This window comes from Sturnus vulgaris, chromosome 2, assembly GCF_052056855.1.
Source record: "Sturnus vulgaris isolate bStuVul1 chromosome 2, bStuVul1.hap1, whole genome shotgun sequence".
NCBI lineage: Eukaryota > Metazoa > Chordata > Aves > Passeriformes > Sturnidae > Sturnus > Sturnus vulgaris.
The window spans coordinates 47,181,445-47,202,234 of record NC_142244.1 but is presented as its reverse complement, the minus strand read 5'-3'; the positions used below and the strand labels follow the sequence as shown (position 1 = coordinate 47,202,234).

General features: G+C 41.5%; 1 protein-coding gene and 1 long non-coding RNA gene across 3 annotated transcripts in view; one reads left to right on the top strand and one right to left on the bottom strand.

Annotated features, from left to right (window-relative positions):
* Positions 1 to 12,673, bottom strand: part of ZC3H12C (zinc finger CCCH-type containing 12C) — a 45,024-nt gene extending 32,351 nt beyond the window's left edge. Inside the window, exon 1 of one of the 2 annotated variants that reach the window (XM_088159445.1) lies at positions 12,561 to 12,673. The gene's annotated coding sequence lies outside the window, so the exon portion shown is untranslated. Of the gene's footprint in view, positions 1 to 11,701; positions 11,846 to 12,560 lie in introns of those variants that run through there. The other variant, XM_014877628.2, reaches the window with a different exon arrangement.
* A 784-nt stretch (positions 12,674 to 13,457) lies between these two features.
* On the top strand, positions 13,458 to 20,463 carry LOC148224764 (uncharacterized). The gene is made up of 2 exons (XR_015801366.1): positions 13,458 to 17,363; positions 19,874 to 20,463. It is a non-coding gene; the product is annotated as an uncharacterized LOC148224764 (long non-coding RNA).
* The last annotated feature ends 327 nt before the right edge of the window (positions 20,464 to 20,790 follow it).

The following is a 20,790-nucleotide window of genomic DNA, read 5'->3' as shown; positions in this document are numbered from 1 at the left end:
TACCAAGTGCATGTCTTTAGGGAACCAAGGATAAACTTTAGTTGCAGATTAAACCTCATGCAAACACCACGATGCAGCACTATGACCAAAATGAGAATGGATGCAATCTGAAGACTTATATTATATTGTTAAATTTACAGAAAATATTCTAGCAAGATAAAGTTGTGTGAATTAAGAAGACATTTTCTAATTCTATCTTGTGCACAACATCAGTTAATTAAACGAGCTGTCCCTTCTGGAAGCATCTTCTCAGCTCCTCCCAAAAGAAGTTGGGTTGTTGAAGGTTTACAAAGTGTCAGAGCATCTTATTAAATCATGCTTGTGACAACAGAAAAGCATACATATTAAGGTTTATCAAGTACATGAGGCTTCCTTGTGGAAATGATGAGCTCACCAAAGATGCCTTAGTATGAACCAGTGGGGCTCTGCCATCACATCTGCGAAAGGCTACAAGAGCATCACCAGAAGGTACAAAGCAAGCAGAAGGCACAGAGCACAAAAGGACAAAGCAAGTTCTACTTCTTGTGCTAAAACCTCCAAATCCAATAATGAGTTCAACAGCTTCCTATTGCAACACAAAATATAAAGAGGTAGCAAATTAAAACCAGGCACAGCAAATGTAACAGCTCCTTCAAATTTCTGGTCTTGTAAGATGAATAAGCTATAAAAACCTGCATTTGTGGCTGCTAGGTATGGGACATTTTGTACAGTGCTTGTCAGGTCCTTAGTGCCACTTGATTAAACAGCAGGCCAGCACAATCCTGAATTGCCTGGAGGTGATGGGCTTGGAGACTACATGGTGGAAGGAGATTTCAAAATGGCACACTGGAAGGGGATGGAATGCTGCAGAGAGGCACAGAACAAGGTGTCTCTTGGTTTGGGTGAGGGGTGGGAAGCATCCCCTTTATCTCCCTCCCACTCCCCCCTCCCCACTGCCCAGTGTGGTGTGAAAAGCACAAATGGAAGGACCAGACAGACCAAAGGGCGGGGGGAGCTGGATCAGCTGGGAAATTCAGACAGCAGAGGCTGAATATATTAGGGAAGCACTACTGTAAGGCAGAAAAAATCCCCTAAGAAAGACCCCAAAAAGCTGATAGCTCCAGCCAAATCTTGTTGTTTCAAACACACTGAAAACAAAGCCTTATTTAGTAAGAAATTCTTCTATGCAAGCATACAAAATGGTCATTCTGACATTCTGTAACTCCAGTGGTATTATTGCAGCAATTACAAAGACAATTTGTCCCATTAACAAGTTTAATTATCTTTTATTTTATAACTTTGTGCTAAACCTCCTCTAATAAATTATGCCTTAGCAAGAACACACTGCACAAGTTCAATCAACCACGTACCACAGCATTTATGAAATAGAAATTAAGATTATAGGCTACAGACAAAAATCAGCCCAAAAAAAGGTAAAAAACTTACATCTACTGTTGGACTTGGGAGCTGCAAGGGAGAGGCTTACCTTTAAAATTACAAGGTGGCAATACAAAAAAAAATTCTTTTCAAGTTAAATGAAGAGATAGACTACCTTAAGTAGAACACTTGAAAGAAGCTCACCTAGTTTTGAGGAGTGGTAAGTGGGGCTCTAGACTGCATCTACTCACAGTTAAAACTAGATAAAAACCCACCACTCTACAGCACTACAAGGGGGTGAATTAAATGATCCATAAAGAGTGCCTAGAATTCAGAAAAAGAACTGGTATTATGGTAAAGATGAGTAATGTTTTGTCTAGAGAATAACTAACCTTTCAAAACCACCATATTTTAAAACAAGGTTCAACTGTATTTTCAAATGCAGTGCAATTGCTCTGTAGAAAAATATGCACTTTCAAATGCATTAAAACAAAGTGGTGAAGAGTTCTTTCACTCCTTGAAAAAAAGACTCATCTCTCTGTAGTTATCCTTAAAATTAAAGAAGCAGATACATTTTCCAGCCGGGCATCATTTTAAAAGAAGATCAGAATGTCTACAGTTTCTGGTATAATTCCCATTAGAGCATCAATACACTGGCTACATGCAAGACTTGAGCAAACCATTGCAAAATTTATCAGGATGTCCTCTGAGGTTTTGAAGAGAAGCAGAAAACCCCAAGTTTTATCATAAGTGGCAATTACTTTTTTGCTAACCACGGGTAAAACAGATCGAGTCTTTGCTTTTCTGTTGGTAGACAAAGGCAGTGACCATGAGCTGTTCATCACAACATGACAAGGCACCCGCCTGCAGCTGCACAGTTTGCCTACATTAGGAGCCCAACACCAGCAAACTACACAGGAAGCACAAAGCAGCATTCTGCAACATCAAAAACCACTGGCGTCACCTCTCACTACCACAGAGACGTAACACCTGAAACGAAACACATTTTCTGAAGCAGATTTTAATTTTAAAAGTAAATAGTTTCGATCAGGTGACAAAAAAACCTCTAGGATGTTTACCAAAGAGGATGATGAACACGTCATTGCCTCAGTACTGTAACTTACAGATACTTAGCATAGGCATGGATTCCTAAGCTGTACTCCTTTCACAGCATCAAAGAATTGCTGGAGTTGGAAGAGACTTCTGCAGGACATCAGGTCCAACTCCCCTGCTCCAGCAGGGCTACCAAGAGCCAGCTGCTGGACCCGGTCCAGACAGCATCTGAACATCTCCAAGAACGGACACTGCACAACCTCCCTGGGCAGCTGCCAGTGCTTGGTCATCCTCACAGTAAAAGTGCATTTCCTAATGTTCAGAAGGAATAGTCTGTGCCCGCTGCTTCTCGTCCTGTGCATGGGCACCACTGAAAAGAGGCTGGCTCTGCCTGCTGTGCACACACCCTTCAAGTATTTACACACATTGATAAGAAACCCACAAGTCTTCTCTTCTTCAGGCAGAACAGTCCCAGCTCTCTCTGCCTTTCCTCCTAGAGGAGATGCTCCAGCCCTTTAATCACCTTTCTGGCCCTTTATTATGCTTACTCCAGTGACTCCAAGTCTCTCTTCTACTGGAGGGCTTAGATTTATCCCACCAGTGCCAGGCAGAGGGGAAGGATCACCTCCCTTACCCTGCTACACCACCCCTCCTAACACAACCAGGCCATCGCTGGCTGCCTCCAGCACAACAATATACAGCAGGCTCAAGGATTTCCCCATCTTTAAGTGGATGCTCCAACTCAAATGTGGTTATACCCCAGCATAAACATACAAGCCACTGTAACCACATCTGCACAAGCACACCAGGGCATGCACACAGATGGACAACCACAGAAGCTTTGTGTCTGAGGGCAGTAAGTCACATGGCCAGAAATTCTTGGGGGATTTTTTGGGAATAGATACAAAGCTCTACTGGAAAGTATTCAGAGGCTTGCAAGCCAGAAAGCACTGAAACCTCATTCTACGCCCTAAGGTGGCTGTTGGGCAACTGCTCTCATCAACACCATCTCATAAACTTCAAGTGTGAAATGCACTGTCCATTTCTGCAACAAATGAGAGAACAGTGCTTACTTTAAGATTGTCACTGTTTAATTTATTTTGAAATTTTATTATTTATGAATTGAAGCAGACACTGAGATACAAAGCATTCTAGTTTCTCCCAGTATATACATGTTAAATTTGATCTCCTCCCACTTCCAGAGCCACACTGTCTGGATGCTTTCTGAGCATGAAAATTTGAACTGTCTAATTAACTTTCCCTGTGACAATACTGGGGGGGGGGCAGACAATGCCTACAACTGTACAAAGTGTATACCATCATGCTTAGCAAAGTACTTTTATTCAAATTTGTTCTGTCAGAAGAAAATCCTCTAACAAAACTAACATGGTTATGTGAAAAAAAAGTATTCTCTTCATTTAAATTCACTTAGCTAGTCAACTTAATATATTTTATCTGTGTCAGAGACTACTGTTAAGAGTTTGAAAGGTTAGTCAGAGGAAAACAGGCCTCTCAAACTGTCTAGAGACATGGCCAGGTTGTGTTTCAGGCCATGTTGCTGGCAATAGAGCCCCATAATCTCCAGGGTTCCTGGACACAGTTCAAGGTGTTGGTTGGACTCTGTGTCGCCCTAAATGGCTTCACAGTGTTATGCTTATTTGAGACACAATTCCTATGCCTGTACCACACGGCTACAGTTGTCTTTTTGGCCTGGAGCCTTCTGCGAGAGAGCTGCCAGCAGCGGATTTTCTGCACGATTTTCAGCCTTGCCATTTACTCTCTACTGGGATGAAAGAGTCAGAGAAGATGTTAAGGTTCCATTTTTTTACCAGGATTTAGTAAGCTAAGGATCAGGGAAGACAGAGATGATCATGTGGTTTGTTCAGACACACTAGGTACATAACTGTTTCTTACTTTCTGAGGAAGCTTTTAATAGACCTGACAAGTGGCAACAATAGCCAGATCTTACACAAAGTGGGTTACTGTAGCTGCAAATCAAAGTTCCAAATGAACTTGGGTTCTTGGAATGAAAGAAAATAGCTGCACACAAGCCTATCTTATTACCTGTCATTTAAGTATAGCTTTTCTTCAGATTTACTGTATTCCTGAACTCAGGAAAGACCATTAGCAAGTCTCCATGCTGAGCTACATACAGGCTTTGAAATCCTAGTATCTTACACATTAATAAAAAGGCTTGCTCATGTTTAATAATCTAATACATCAGAAAGAGACAAACTATGTTAGTGATTTCACATAATCTTTCCAGCTATTTGCAGTCTCAGAGTCATTCTGAGCTCAGAAGTCTGCAGCTTTTAAAGCAGTAATTAATATTGTTGACCAAATTTTCTTGTATTTAGTTGAAAAGCCGGGTAGATTTCAGACCTGTGATTTCATGCACACATTTCTTTAATAATGCAAACATTTTGAGCCCTTTTGAACCCCTAGTGCTCGTACTTTGCTCTTCAGAGTCCTTGTCATGAAGTTAAATCTGTAAAAGACATGTAAATGGGAATACTTCATTCAGAAATGGTGATGGCATTAACATTTAGTATTAAATAATTTACTTTGGAAGGAATCTAATCCAACACACCCTCTTAATAAAGGGTCAGCTACAGTAGGTTGCTCTGTGTCTTTTCCAAGCCAATTCTGTAAGTATTCTCATGGTGACATTTTTCTTCATCTTCAGTCAGAATTTTTCACTATACCTTGCCAACAGCTGCCTCTTGTCCTTTTGCTACATGCCTCCAAATATACTTTGTCTTCTCCAAACAAGTTACAGAGCTGAAGACAGCAATAAGATCCCCCTTTGTCTTTTCTTAAATAAGGCTGAACAAAGTCAGCTCTCCCAGTCTCTCCTTATTACACAATGTACTCCAGCCCTCAAATCAACCTGGTAGCCATCCACTAGACAGGACCCTATAAGGCAGTGTCTTCTCCTGTCTTCTAGAGACGAAAACTGGATTCAGTGCTCCAAATACACCAGTGCCAAAAAAGAGGTAAATGATCACTTGGTGCGATGGCGATCCTCTTGCTAATATGCCCTTTTTAGCCTTATTATCTATTTCTGCAACATCATCTTACACTTACCAAGGGATGAGGCTTTACTTTCCACAAAAGGATTCCATGTCAGCAGATGAACTAGACCCTATTTTACAATGCCCATTGGAGGCATCTGTTTTCAGTCTGGCCACTCTAAACATTTTCTTGTCAGAGATCTCACAGGCATAATGATGAGTGCATCCAAGCTGCAGATGAACAATTCGAACTGCTCACAGAAGTTGCAACAAAGATCAACTTTAAGATGATGATGCTTATTTCACACTAATGAGTTTGCTTATCTGAGATCTCTCTTGCAACATATGTATAAATCAAAAGCAAACTCATTTGTAACATACTAATGCGTGCAAAATTTGTCAAGGCATTCCATGTGAATTACAGAGTGCTACCACAGCCTTACAAAACTTTGGAGCAGCCAGTTTTATGAACAAATCACATAACAGACTATCACCAAATAATGAACAAAACCTTAGGGAGAGACCATGCACTGTTACCAACACCATTAAAACATATCAAAGAACAATTATTCTCACTCCTGAAAAAAAACTGGCTGCATAATTTCACAATGCGAACACACACTAAATCTCTGTGAGATGTGTACTTTAGCTTCCCCTAAATTATCAGGCAAGGGTGGTTTACCAAGTTTCACTTACAAGAAGAAGAAGAAGACGTCATCAGAGAAGATGACAAAGAGATCACACGGAAGTTGTGATTTTCAATGAGTCCTGGCAGTAAGGTCAAGCTCCAGGAAGTGGGCACTACCTAAACACATTTAGCCAAACAGTCTTTTCCTGGAACCAGATGAAAGTCCCATCAATGTATGCATGACACCAGATCCCATCAATGTATGCATGACACCAGATGTTATGTTCTTCCACAGAACAGCTACAATAAAAAGCTATGAAAAGACAAGTGAACAAGTGGCTGGGGAAAAAAAAGTTGAAGCAGAAAATTGATCTTAATCTTTGACCAGCTACAGCATGGGCTGTAGCTCAAGAACTTCAAGAAACACAGACTGTAATCCCAATAGTGACAGTTTCAGAAACTCTAATGAGTCCAACTCACATCTTGGCAAGGATGGTAAAAGCCTAGTTGGCAGTTCAGCAAGAATGGCAGTGCAAACCCCAGAAGTAGCTGCTACAGAGACTTGAGAACCCAGGTGCACAGTCCTAGGCACTTGTACATCACAGTCCTTCCCTAGCCAGAACAAACCATTCCCAGAGGTGCATCTGGCATTACAAACAGCAGGTATTGGAATTATTGCTTAAGGAAAAATCATCTGGGGTTTCCAAATTAGTTGAATGTTTTAAGGTGGAAAAGCCTCAGGGGATGTTGCTGCAAGCTATGAGGCTCTAAGGCTCTCCACTAAGATAAAGTTGAGATCTCCATGAAAGTGTTTATGGCATTTCTTGTAAGAGAACTGTCTCTCATCAAGAATGAGGCCATGCATTGAATCTGGAAAGATCAGATAACTCAGCAATTCAAATATAAGCTTTACAAATGACAAAGGATTGAAGAAACCTGTTGAGAGTCAAGGCACCAACTGTAATGGTAACTATGAGAGCAGAGAGATGAAGAATGAGATACCAGCTTCTATGTTAACAGTTTAAAGAACAGAAGTAGACTAGGAAAGTAGCTTCTGCTAAAGGAAATGCAATCTGTCCCTTTTCCAGACAATCTCTGCCAAGCCACTAAATTTCATTAATCCTAAGATGAAAGGTCTAAGTCGTAGCAACACTGAAATTTTCAGTTCATCACAAAACTTCAAAGCTTCATGGGACTGATTCATTGATTTCACAACTTAGCACATTATTTTTACAGCTCATAGGGGAGCATGGTTCACACAAATGGTCATTTAGGAAATATCATGTGAATTTCTGTCAAGCAGAAAAGGGCTCAAGGATTTTACTCTTACCCAGACTCTGAGCTTTACCTACTCACAGCAAGCAAAATGCTTTTCAGGTATTTGCAATAACCTGTGTCACATTTACTGAACACCTCCAGCTTCACTGATTCTCCAATCTCTGGCACTCCTCTGCAACTTTCAACCACCTCCCAAGACATTCCTTTCATACCAAAAGAAATTACTCTATTTCTTCCATCGGGAGGATTAATAACATCCATTAAACTTTTCTGCACTCCCATCCACTGAATGTCTTGCCCCTCCCTCCTCTCTACCCACTCTTTTCTCAAAATACCAACTTCTCATAAAGTAAAATCCCTTCTCCTGAATAAAGCTTTAGTTTCCTCATTATCCACCCCGAAGAAAACTGTAATTTTAAGAAATAATGCATTTTAAATACTTAGTATAATACTGCAGAAATTTTATGCAAAGCATATCTTTACCCTGAAAGAATTTAGAACCAAATCACTTTGGTCTATAACAGAAGTATTGAAAGCTACATTTATGAGCACATAGAAGGTTTCTACCTGTAAAGGACAGCAGAACCTGGGATGGTCTAGCATTCTATTCTGTATCCATCTACCTGTACAGACACACATGTACATATAAATATATAAACAGACACCCACCCTCCCAGGGAGGAGGATGACATATATCAAATTTTAAAATGTTACAGTGGTATCATAAATCAAGCAAATATAATCTTAATATGGTCAAGCCATCAGGAGAGGTAGTCTCTTATGTACACTGTGGCATAAGCCTGGAAGAATGATGAATCTCACAGCTGCAGAGAGTGAGCTACGTTACTCTCCAGGGGAAGCTTTGAAAACGTCTTGTCTGGACCTTTTGAGTTGGGAGAGCAGAGCTGCAAGTCTTAAAATTGAGGTGTGTTTTCAAAGCATTCTCCTTCTGCAGCTATGACTCAAGAATGAATGGAGCTTGAGTTTACCAAAGCACTAAAATAATTCTTTAATGGCTAGTACAACATCCTAGTAGAATGTGAGAGTCCGTGTCAAATGTCAAGCCCAACACTTCGTGGTAAGTAAAATGTAATTTAGATTTTTGGTAGTGCAAGCTGAGCTTTTTACATAAGACGTGATCTAACCTGAAGTAATCAATCCTGATAGGTAAAAGAGAAATGCCTGGTTCATCTAAGCAGAAAGCCCCAAGGTTATGAAAACCTCCGTCAATTTCGACTCACCACTAAACAACTTGGTAAGGAACATGCTCTTTGACAGAGCCTCAAGCTGTTACACAAAACCATTTAAAGATCAAGAGCTTTTCAATGAAAAATCTCCTCTAGCTCTGGAGATCTGCCTATTCCACAAGACATACAGAGGAAAAAATACAGTGAGAAAAAAAACCAACATTAAAAAACCAAAAAGGATGAAGAAAAAGGAATGGGGGAGATGGAAGAGGGAGTGAAATGCCTCATAACTCTACCAGGAAGGCAATTATGAGCAGATTACAATTGATTTTCTATCTATTTTCTAACTGAAAATAACTACAGTTTGAGGTCAGGAAGTAAGAAAAATGACTCTGATTCTTATTACACCATCTCACCTCTGCTTTTTTTATAGCCTACTTTTAACGTATAATTTAGCAATTAAAATGAAGTGCCAATTCTTTCAAGCATAAAAATATGGGCCTGTTCAATTAATGGGTGCCTTGACTAAAACATATGGTAGAAGTAGTACATTTATTGTAAATATTTAGCAAGCTTGGAGACATGAGGCATTTTACACATAACTATACATGATAAGGGATATAAAGCATCTCTCTACAACTTCAGTCCGAGGACAGAAAGGCTTCAGTCTCTTCACAGAAACAACTCACTATAGTCTTTGTACAACATCTGCTTCTTACAGTAGCTCAGACACAATTTTCAGTACCCCCAAGTCAAAAAACGAAGTGTAATCACCTCAATCATTAATAAGGCCTCTGGCTAGCTCCCATGGCAACAAACACTATGGAAATGACTGAATGATGAAATATCTCTTGAATAACTTAGAAAAACTCTTATCTATGACTACCTAGCTACATGTGGGACGTTGATCCGAGAACAGCAAAAGCAGCAGAATAATATTTACAGAAGAGGAAAAGCAGAAGTTTTACATCACACATTTTCTACCCTTCCTCCTAGTTACTATAAATCTCTCTCCCCTTTTTTACTACGGTTACTCCCTCTGAAGCTTTTCAGTTTTTAAGAATTATCTAAAATACAGATTATGAAGAGATTGCTCATGGGAAGCTGACGCTAGCAAAATCCAGATTATGATTAATTTTAATTAAAAAATAAAGGACAACCAGGGGAAAAAAGAAAGAAGAATTCTAGTTCTCAAGGGCAGAAATTTTTTTAATAAATGGTTCAAGATAGAAGTTAGGGAGATGATGCAGAAAATACCAAACAAGATTTTATGACTCCTGTAACGAAAGAAGTCAAACTAAATTACACGTCTCTTTTCTACCAAATGGAGTTGCTTAGCTGCAGCCATTTCTGAGTACAAAAACTGACCTGAGCCAAACAAGTTCCTCATTTTACTTCACATTAACTTTGAACTGCTTTTTCTCCAGCTTGCTTAAAGAGTACTTTCAACTGCACGTAGCACGTATAAGACCTCACAAAATAAAATTTTGTAAGGTTTTTGATTTACCTATATAAAACTGAATAGTAAACATATAGTCAATAGATTTCATTAAATATCCAACTGCATCTCCAATCTTTTCAAGTCTCACCAACTGCAAGTCTAATTTTCTTCAAAAATATCAACAGCTCTGGAACACCAAAAATGTTTTTAAAGGCTGGTACAGCCCAGAGAAGGAGGCAGTGAAATCACTGCAGCAGAGTGTTGTTCAGCATAGCAGTCAGCATGAAATGCACAATCTGCACAGATGAGTCAAGTCTGGATAATCCCTTCATGCTCTGTCAGGTTGAGAGTATGGGGTTTGTTTTTAAATTGCATACCTTCAACAAGCTCTACTTCCCTGCATTCACATTTTAAGACAATATTTCTTAATGCGTGTTTTGATTTGCAGATGTGTAAAAATACTGTTAGTGGAGTTCTGTCTATCAGAATCTCATAAATAATAACTGCCTTTTTAAAAGGATTGCAAATGGTAATGGTAATTGCAGCTCCACTGGGTGACTGCTGCCCAGAAGTCTGGTGTAGTAATAAAGATGTAATAACCATAGTAAGATCTGTGGAGAGATGAAATACTTTGGACTGGCTCAACTACATCCATCAGGAAAAAACAAAAAGTAAGTTTTCGAATTTTCAAGAGTAAATGGTCTAATTAATAAAGAAAGAAGGGTGAGCAGCGAGAGAGAAAACTGAAAAATTCCCCTCTAATTCCCTAAAATAGTTGCAAATGTGTTTTACACTGACATAACAAATTCTCTTTAAAATGCCAACATGCTCGAGTTCAGAGTCATTCATGACAGATTACACTCTGTTGAAGTGTAGTATCACCCTGGAGCACTGCCAGTTAGAAAATGCAGTTCACTAAGATATATCTAATACAATCCTTGAAAAAGTCTTATTGTCAGCTCACTGACTTGCTACACAGGCAAATGCTACATAGTAAGGAGACAGTGGAAGAGGAAGTACCCTGCCAGTTTGAAAACCCAGACATACTTGAATGGTTTATTTTCCTTCCAGATCAAAAGACTGTGCTACTGCTATCTTAAGTATGTTGTTAATTGCGTAACCCTAAGAGCCGCAATTATGAGTTATGTCTCCGCTTTACAAACACAGATCAAGAGGACAAGACAGAGTAAACACGACATTTCAATCCATCTGTTGTTCAAGAAATGTGGTCTGCCGTTCAGTGGGATGGATTTACTTCACTCAACTTTCGGCAACACCATGGCTCAAGGGCTATTTGGCCCTGTCAGAGGTACCAACCCAGAGCCAGGCACGGGAGTGTGGTACAGGGCCAGGACCGGCAGCAGAAGGTGCTGCCCAAGCACAGCCCGGCGGAGTTTCCTCCCCCGGGGCATTATAAAATAGCGTCACCGCTCCACAAATACAACCCTACATGCCCGGCGCTACCCAGACATGCTTGCAGAATTACGTCCAAAACACACAGGTGATTGGAAATTATTTTTTAACGAGAAATTACGACCTAGAAGTCACAGCCAGATCTGAGAATGGTGAAACCAACACTTACTACGGTTAGCCAAATAGAGCAAGCCAAATTATGCAGCCTGTCCTCTCACACAAAGCGGAGGGAATAAATCTACACTTTCCTCACAGAATCATTAAGAACAAAACATCCACAAAAACAACCCCAAAAGTCAGAAGCAGGGGAACGGCAGGGTAGGCAGAGTACCTGAAACAAGTTTTAAATTCCTTGCCAGGCTCCCGGTGCGCGTGTCCCCCGGGCCAGCCGCAGCTCCGGCACGGCTGCGGGCGGGGCGCGGCGCGGCGGGCGGGCCAGCCCGGCGCTGGCCAAGGGGGCACGACCGCCCCGCCGCCTCGGCCCGCCGCTCCCGCCGGGGTCGGCAGCGAACAGGTCGGGGAAAACTTTCCGGAGGGACGGGGCCTGCCGAGCCGCGGGGCGACCCCGCCGGCCCCTCAGGGCAGAGGGCCGGGGCCGTCTCCTCCCTCACAGGGAAGCGCCACCGCGCCGCGGCCTCCGCCGCCCGGGCGACCTCCACCGGGCGACCTCGGGGAGGCGCCGGGGGCAGGGCCGGCGCGTGTGTCAACACGGGGCCGCGACGCCGGCCCGGCCCCGGCAATGGGCGGCGCCGGGGCAGGAGCGCGGAGCGCGGCGGCCGCGGCCCGGCGCTCCCCCGCCGCCATCGCCGGGGCCCGCCGGGGGCCGCTGAGCCCCCGTGGCCTCGCAGCCACCCACCTGCAGCCCGCCGGCAGCCGCCGCTGCGGGCGGGAGGAGCGGCCGCAAGGTCGCCTTCACCTCGCCCGTCGTGGCGCCTCCGCCCGCACCCCCGCGGTGCAGCGGGCGGCGCTCCGCGGGGCCCCGCCGGGCCGCCCCTCGCCGCCGGGCACGGCCGGGGCGGACGACCGGAGGCTCCACCAAAGCTGGCTGGGGAACCGCCCCGCCCGGCCTCGGCAGCGGCCGTGGATGGTGGGCAGCCGAGGGTCACGGCTCGCCCCCCGCGCCGTGGGTTCCCGCCGTGAATTCCCGAAGGTTTCCGCGGTGCCCCCCTCCCGAAACGCCGCTGTGTTACCGGCTGGGGCCAGCGGGGAGGGCCTGGGCGGCGCGGCCTGGGCAGCTGGTCCTCCGGCCCGGTAAAGGTCCTGCCGCCATCGGAGAAAACCTCCGGGTGCTCACGGGCGCTCGCTGTGCAAGTGTCCCTGTGCCCCACCGCCCCGGCTGTGCAGGTGGAGAGAGGGCGGTCGGAAAGCTTTTCGCCAAGGATCACGAACTCCCTTTGTGACAGAGTTGGTAGAGACCTTAATTTCCGTCCCGTGTTCTAATTACGAGATGTTTCCTCCCACCCCGCAGTTACTTTAATGCAGTTGAAGTAATCTACCTCTCACCATCCCACCCAGCCTTCTGTGCTTCTGCCGAGGCGGCTGAGCGCCAGGAGCTGCTTAGAAGATATGAATGAAAGTCTGGTGTTGTGATTACGGCTTGTAGCTGATGGAGCATATCGTATACAAGATAAGACATACAGCCATTGCTACTCACAGGCTGCAAATGTGTGTGTGTGTATATATATATATATATATATGTATGCATATATATATAACTGTTTCCTGCTCCTATTCTACTGTTGGAATTTATAAAAACCTCTTCTGGTACCCAGCAGAAAATGGGCTAAATTTTTAAAATTTTGCATCCAACTTACACAAACTCTGCACAGATTTATGAGCCCAAAGAGCAACTTTGCAGGGATTATTTTTTCAATAATGTGATAGATTTGCCTGTACAAAGCCTGTGGAGACACAGGGTTATAGTTGCTTTCCTATATAAGTTTCCACAAACCCTCCCTCTTAGAGCTGACATTGCCTGTAGAATGATGGCATAATTTTGTTCATTTGACTCTTTCTTTACGAACTCTGTTGAATTTTTCAGTGGATCTCATCCTCATCCTAGGCACGAGTTTGGAGACTTCAGGCCACCCCTCTCCTCTGGTTAGTTTCCTTAGCTGTACAGAAGGAATTTGAGGCCTCTACTTAAAAAATTAAAATGCTTGTTCCCTCAGTCCCATACGCTGATGCTGTTTCCGAGCCAGAGTGATGTCCAAATGTGACTATGAATATTAATTTAATAGGGGAAATTGGTGAAAGCAAGATGAAAGAATGAGACACTTGCAGTGCTACTTTGCTGCTTATTATGGAAGCCTTTGCCCGTGATTGAGGGGCATATGAGTCAGTTAAAAGCACTGCAGTGCTGGAGAAAATGATTCTCAGTTATCAGAATAAGAGAACAGAGCAATATGGAATTGATTTTGAAACTACTTAAAATAATGAGAATTTCACATTAACTTATTTTTCTGAGTATACTATAGCTCCTCCTGAGTTTGTCAAAAGGGTCTTTCTTACCTCATCTCCTCTTTAGAAGATCTTGTGATTCTGTAAACCTTCAGTTCATGGTGAGTGGTTAAAACATGCCACTCATAAGCATGAGTTACGTCTGCTCAGATGGGAGGGCTGCTCAGAATGAAGCGAGCTGCTTGATGTCACTGCACTGCTTGTTGGTAAAACCTCATTTCCTCATTGCCTTAGGAAAGAACTTGCTTCTCAAAATAGGAACGAGATTCTGACTTGTAGTCAGAAACCAGGATTTTTCTGTTCTGTGACCACACACCCGCAATATGGTAATAGTACTTTTGAAGGAGGGATTGTAAGTGTTAAAAGATTTTCTTGGGGTAGGACACAGGCTGAGGATTTATATGTCTTCAGAACTTCACACATCTCTTTCTTCCTTACCCATTGTATGTCCCCAGTCATTCCTACATCACTGTTCTTCAGGTTTTGCTGAAACTCAGGATTTCCATGGCTTCTTTGGAACTTTCACATGTTTCACAACACTTTCCTGGTCAGCTAATGAGAGAAAAAGTTGTTAATAAATGAGAATGTACTCACGGGATTAGTCAGTACTTAAAAGCAAGAAAAGGGAAAATGGGACCAGCTGCCCTCTTTGGGAACCAGAACCTCCTTTGTTTCCAATATCTGCACTGGCATAACTACAATAGAAAATAGAATAGCAAAAGTTTATAAAAATACTTCTTTCTGTAAAGCTGACCTCCTGTATGTGTTAACTCTGCTTTCCCTTCTGTCTTCCTTATCAATCTCTGTCAAGTCAAATTTTCATTAACAGCTCTACATCAGATATCTCTCTTTTTAGTATAAGAAATGCACATTCATCTTTTCAGAATTTCTTTACCTTCTCGATTATGTTGTGCATTTCACCTATTTCCCATTACTTGAATATTTACTGCTTCAGACAGGGAATAGCTCTTTTATTCGTTCAGTTGTCCAATGCACTGGCCAGCCCCTGTAACTGAACCTACTCCTCCCCTTCTCAGCCTGGAAAACCTACCGTGTGCTGCTGTCCACAACAACCTGCTTCTAATGTAACCCCCAAACTCTCTGGATCCACCTTGTGCTTGAGACTATCAGATATGTCAGAGCAGATAATTGATTTCAACATAATGTCATCAGTACCAGTGCCTGTTGCTTTATTTTCTTAAATAACTGCTGCTTTACATTAAGATCCTGTACATTAAGTATATTTCTTGTTGGCTTTCTGCATTGGTTGTTTGAGTACCTTTGGCAAGTAAACACTTAACATTTCCTTCCACTTAACTGCAATTATGGTCCCTGATTCTAAACTGACATCCTTGAAATATCCAGATGGTTTGTCAGTTCTTTGTTTAGCCTTCACCTGGCATTATTTCACCTTTTTTAGCCATCATATTTTGTCCAGATATTATTTAATCTGAGAATCTTACGCTGCTTCTGCCATTATTTGCGTGGAAAAGCCTACGTACTTATATGACAAAGCTGCTACAACAATGTAAATTTTGTTAATTTATGTTACCACAGCAACTGAGTCATGCAAAAATGTAGTGTTTCGCTGTTTGGTATTGCACTTTGATATTCTGATGAAAACTAGGGCAACGTAGTCTGTGTGCAGCTGCTATGGAGCTTAACTAGGTAGATAACTGTGCCTATCGAGTAGGTATCAATAGCTGCTGTCAAAATGGGCTTACTGGGTAGGATCCTGTAGGAATCTAAATCCAGTTCTGTGAGGAATTGCAGGCATGCTGAAAGAGAGGATTAGGATCTTGACATGTAGAAAACTGGTCTAGAAAACATAAGACACAGGTTGGGGAGAAAAAAGCAATGAGCCTAGACAGGTATAAAAAATTGCACAAATTCAGGAAATGAACAAGGGGTAAAAAAGTAATCTTCCAGAAAGGAATCTGGAGTCTACGATAAGTCACAACCTGAGGAAGTGTCAGTGATGTGTTTTCCTGGCAAAAACAGTAAACATTCCAGGAAGATAGAGATAGGGGGAGAAATCTGTGGGCTCTATGCAATATTGGTAGGACATCAGTGGAAGGGCTGATTTTGTGTACCCCAGCTCAAGAACTGTGTGAACCAACAGGACCCAGTGCAGTTGGCAACAAGGATGGACAGAGGACTGGGAAGACTGAGGAAGCTGGAGTTGTTCAGGCAGAAAAAGAAAGAAGAGGAAAGAAGGCAGAAGACAGACACACTAAGGCTCTTCATATTAAAGGGCCATTGCAAAGAGAAGGAGAGTCATCTATTCTTGGTAGGTAAGATGTAATGGATTTAAATTGCATCAAGGAGGAAAAGCTTTTCTAATGGTAACATTAGTGAGGCGCAGCTTTACATCACAGGGTGTAATGGTGTCTCTGTTACCGGATGTCTTTAGGTATGTACTGGATAAATATTAAGTACTATTGATCTGGCATTGGAATTGGAGGGTGGACTAAGTGACTTATCAAGGTCTGTTACAGACCTATTTTTCTGTGATTACATATAATCTGAGGCTTCTCATTAATCATGATTTCTTTATTCAGTCCCACTGTACATTCTGTTTTCAAGTCAGATCCCTGGTCCTTTGTCTGTTCTCTGAAGGACAGAATAATGTTGTGTCCCTTTTTTCTTTCTGTGTAGTTAAAGGCCAAGCTTTTCTTGTTTTTTTGGTAGCCCACAACAGACACAAACTGAGGAGTTACATTGCATTTTACTGCTGAGATAACGATTATAATTACATGTGAGATAAACATGCAATACAAATTTAGATGACTGTCTATCTATTCAGACATATTCTAAATAAACTGTACAAAATGTTAACATAAATCTGAGATTCTCAAGTCATATACTAGAAAAAAATTACCTAATTCATAAAGTGTTACTGTATTCCAGACCAATCTAATGCATGTAACCCCAGATTCTCTGATCTGCACTGACAGCAACCCATAAATGTTTTTAATGTAAACTGTACTATGTTAGTTATTTTTTAGGCATGACTTGGGTTTGAAAAGTCTTGTATATTTAAAAAACTGCATTCATTTCTACATTTCAGGTTAAAATAAATAGCTTGTACCAAGAATAACTGGCATTTGTTTACTTAGCAGATCAGTTCAACAGACAACATTCCTGATAGGCTTTCTGGTTTTTTTTCTGATCATGTTTTCTAAGAGGTATTACTTTTTTCTACAAACTTTTGTGTTATATCCTTAAATCATCATGTCTGTCAGAGCATATGTGGTTTGGGCATAAAAGAAGCTGTTGCAATAATTGCCAATGCTAAATACTTTATTTGCTGAGCTTTTAAAGAAAATGCCCATCAGAAGTTTAAACCTACTCTTTTTCACCTTAAGGACAATTTTGCAAAACTGTATAGTCATCTTATCCTGTCAGAGAATGAGGATTTTCTTTCTGTAATGATTTTTGTTACGGATTAATAGTGTGCTTTTCTACACAGAACATGCATTGCCCATGTACCTGTGCTGATCCACATATTCATAGATGATGGGGAAGAAAAGGTGAGGAAAAAGTGACAAAATTTGTCTATAATATTGGATTTCTCAAGGTCATAAAAACTAGATTTTAAAATGAAGAACCATTGACTTCATGGAAGGCCAAGGATATAGGAACTGAAATGTCAATGTGGCTGAAAGAAACACATATTAAGAAAAGAATAGGAAACACAGTGTCATTATGCCTTATTTATGGTGATCCAGGTTTTTAATGCCACAAGCAGTTCTTCCCTTCATACCTCAGAAGAGATACAGTAGAAATAGAAAAAAGTAATATGGATAATCAGAGATATGGGACATCTTTTCCATGCGCTGTGGCTAAAAGAACAGCCCAAAAAGGACACAGCCAAGAGAGGGCATGAGAGGGATGTGTAAATAATAGATGGCACAAACCCCATGGACTGAGTGTCTGTAACAACACAGGGCTGCCACAACATGGCTCCCTCTACACCTTTCTGCTTAGCACCAGCCTCCACCCAAGGCTGCTTTTGCTGCTTTGCCTAGAGTTAGGTTTTGCCTAGGATTAAGGTTCAGTAAACCACAAAGCCCAGAGCTCCAGGGACTGTGCAGCTACAAAAGTCATCCTAAGGGGAATGCAAGACTGCCACCAAATGGTTTCCTCCACACATTTCCCCTGGGCACCAGCCTCAGCCCAAGTCTACTTTTACTGCTCTGCCTAGGGTTAGGGTTCAGAAAACCACAAAGCCAGAGCTCCAGGGACTCTGCAGCTACAAAAGCCATGCCAAGGGGAATACAGGACTGCCATGACATTGCTCCCTCAACACCTTTCTGCTTGACACCAGCTTCCAAAAGCCCAAAGTTTGGTTTACTGCTCGGCCTAGAATTAATGTCACACCTAGGATTAGGGTTCAGAAAACTACAAAGCCCAGAACTCCATGCACACGGCATCTACAAAAGGCATGCCAAGGGGAGCGCAGGACTTCCACAACATGGCTCCTCTGTCTTTTTATTGGAGCTGGGGAGTATCAGGTAAAATTTTCAGATGTAATTTTAAGAGACACAAAATGAGAAATTCTCTGCAACTATCCAAGTTTTCAGAAAGAAAATGGATATGCCCATGGAATAAATATCCATTTAGAGGTGTTAAAATCTAAAGTGTAGAGATCTGTATTTCCGTTTGTCCCTAAGGCAGTTCTAACTTCCCTCCTTGCTTGAGCCTTTACGCATTTGTTTAATTTTTGTGTTTGGCAAAAGGCATCTTCAGCTGGCCACTCTCAGAGAGAGATCCTTGGCTGGACTGAGACATGTGCCCCAGTGTGAGCAGTCTTTGTTGTTAATTTGACTGCTGACTGAGAAGTCTCTGACACCCTTTGACTTGTGTGTGTCTGTGCTTCTGCAACCTTACAGCACTTCAGGAGACACAGCTTGGGAAGTGATCAAAAGAATAAGCAGGAGGCAGAAATCTGCCTTTAATATGTATTTTTTTTCATGTAAACTAAAAAAAAAAAAGAGAAAAAAGATTGTTTCTCACATCCTTGGACACAGTCAAGCATGAACAGATGTCTGACTCCATTATCACCTTCTCCTGCATCCTGATAATGCCAAGCAAACTCTTAAGGCACTTTAAGGCCACAGAAATGCTCAATAATGCTGGGGGTGGGGGAAGGAGTGAAGAAATTCCCTTCCTAGAGAGTGAATTAACTGGATACAAAACTACTTTCTGCAGCTGTAAGACATCACAGGGCATCCCTGAAGTGGGTCAGGGCAGGAGTCATGCTCACTGTTATCAAAATTTTCAGAGCATCAGCAAGAGGGAGAAGTATCCATTGTCAGCATATCCAGAGGTATGATTGAAAACTAGCATGGGAATCTTCACTGCAGAACACAGGAAAGTATGAATCTGATGCTTGAAAAAAGTCTGGCAGGAATATTAAACAGCCTTTAAATTAAGAGGATGTGTGCATGTTGGCTTCTGGATACCAGGAAGGGTAAAAGTCAAGCAGCAGCTTATTGAGGAACTGGGAGACTGTACAGGCAGAGGAAGAAGGCTGGTGGTGAGGCATTCTTCATACCTGTGATCCCCTCTGGGCTGTGGAGAGCACTTGTAGAGTGGAGCAACCCAGCAGTAAAAAAACAATTTAGGGAGGTCTTTATTTATCCCATACATTCATCTATTGTGACTGTCATGGTTTAGTGAATAAGGAGAGAAGGATATGGGAGTGTAAAATGACCTCATACCATGTAATTAGTATTGTTTATTTGAATTTTGAAGCAATGGAAATTTAAGCAAAAGTAGTTGCCACAACATTTCAAATTTTGAAACAAAAACCTTAAATCATTGAGCAGTTTTGCATTCATACATTTTACAGATTTTTTGTTAAATAAAATAATTTGTGCTTCCATCTTTAGTTGGGGTTTTGACTCCTTTTTTAGGAAGAAATTTTCACTGAAATTTTCTTTAGTTTATCTGAAAATATTTTAAATGCTAAAAATTCAAACGAAAGAGCACTTAGGAGATAATTTTCAGATACTCAAATGTTTTGTTTTCTTCACAGCTGGCAAAAATTGGAAGACAATTACAGAGGAACAAGCTCTTGTCTGTTTTTCTGTAACCAATATGACTCTTAGTCACATTCTACTGTTTCACCAGATAGTATTTTTATTAAAAGTTTATACCTCAGTAGTGTAAGAAGTTGGTGTTTTTTTAAGCTGAAGTGATACCATTTTGTTTCCTTCATTCTGGTGAAACCTGATCTTACTGATGCAAAAAACCCCCCCAGACACCAATGCTTGTGCTTTTTTTTCTTACTTGAGAGGGGTTCGTGTTATTTCCTATAGAGTTCTGTTTCATAATGGGTCAGAAATGAACAACAGTTACCACAAATGAACAAAATGTTTTTTGGTTGCAGTGAAAATAAGTTTTTTTCAGGAACTGTGCAATTTGCCAAAAGCTGCTAACAACATGGTATCATTTTCTTAGTGGTTTTGCGGATCATTAATGAGAAAGCTGTAATATCTTCTCTCCTAATGATTGCTGTTCTTTATACCTCATCTCCTTGGAGATGAGACTCTCTACTTTCTTTATTCCCTCCATTTATACAATTTTCTGCCCTCATGTTTTGAATAAAGACCTGAAAGCAAGCAAGTATTGAATTGTCTCGATATTTATTAATTAATTATATTTGGGATAGAAATGCTATGATGGAGACACCATACACTCTGTAGGCAAAATTCTATAGTACTAACTGGTCTGTACTGTTTTCATAGTTTCCCTGGGACATGCTTTCAAATAATCATCATGGGATTCATTCTCTAATTGTATGTGTCTACAGGTATATATATACAAATTCCATAGGTTTCTAAGTAAGAAGTGGAGAAATGGATTGTTCTTTGTCTACAGATGGGCCTTTAGACCTGCCTGAGATGGAAAGAACACTCCTAATGTCTAATCTATATTGAAAACCACTCCACT